Genomic DNA, 810 nt, shown 5'->3' with positions numbered 1-810 from the left:
AATTCTTCTAAAGCTTTGTCTGTAGTTTCCTTGATTTTGTCTGCAGTTTTCTCAATTGTTCTCTCAAACTGGTGAAAGTATTTTAATATTATTTTGAATTCCATGGTAGGTAGCTCCAATGTCATTTCTTCCTCAGAAAGGTTTTCTGTCTTTGTGTTTTGGTCATTGATTTGAGCCACTCTGTCTTGTTTTATTTTGAGTGTGTATGAACTAAATTTTTCTGTTACCTCTTAGACATCAGGTGTGGTTGTATTTGTATTATAGTGATATATATGGTGATTATAGGTTAGTGTGTTCGTAGGTACTCACCATCTGTATCTTTGTGGGTGTGATAAAAAATGGAAGTATGTGCATAGTTCTGTTTGCTCTTCATGTAGCATAGTTGAAGGTGGGTTTTGCTGGTGGTTGTCATTGTCTATCATTGATCAGGTGGTACAGGAGAGAGAAGTGGGCCCTGCCTAGTGGCTGGGACTGCAGGAGGTAAGGGTATGGCTGGGTCATCGTTGTTGTCTTCCACCTTATGGACAAGAAAAAAATAAAGGCATAAAACCAAACCTAATAAAAATAAGAAATAAAAACAAACATACAAAACTATTTTGGGAAAACAAATAAGCAACAGCAAGAAAAAAATAATAGCTTTCTTGTTACCAGTCATTGGCGTGTGTGAATTTGCTGTCAGACCACTGTTCTGTTCAAATGCTGCTTGCAAAAGTTCAAAATGGCCCTGTTGTATCAGGCCAGCTGACAATTCACCTGTTCTTTCTGTCGCCTCTCTTGCCACTTTTATTCAACTTCACCTAGTCAGTATTC

Source organism: Chrysochloris asiatica, unplaced genomic scaffold (assembly GCF_000296735.1).
Source record: "Chrysochloris asiatica unplaced genomic scaffold, ChrAsi1.0 scaffold06255, whole genome shotgun sequence".
Lineage (NCBI taxonomy): Eukaryota > Metazoa > Chordata > Mammalia > Afrosoricida > Chrysochloridae > Chrysochloris > Chrysochloris asiatica.
The sequence above is the reverse complement of the archived record's forward strand: the minus strand, read 5'-3'. Positions refer to the sequence as shown.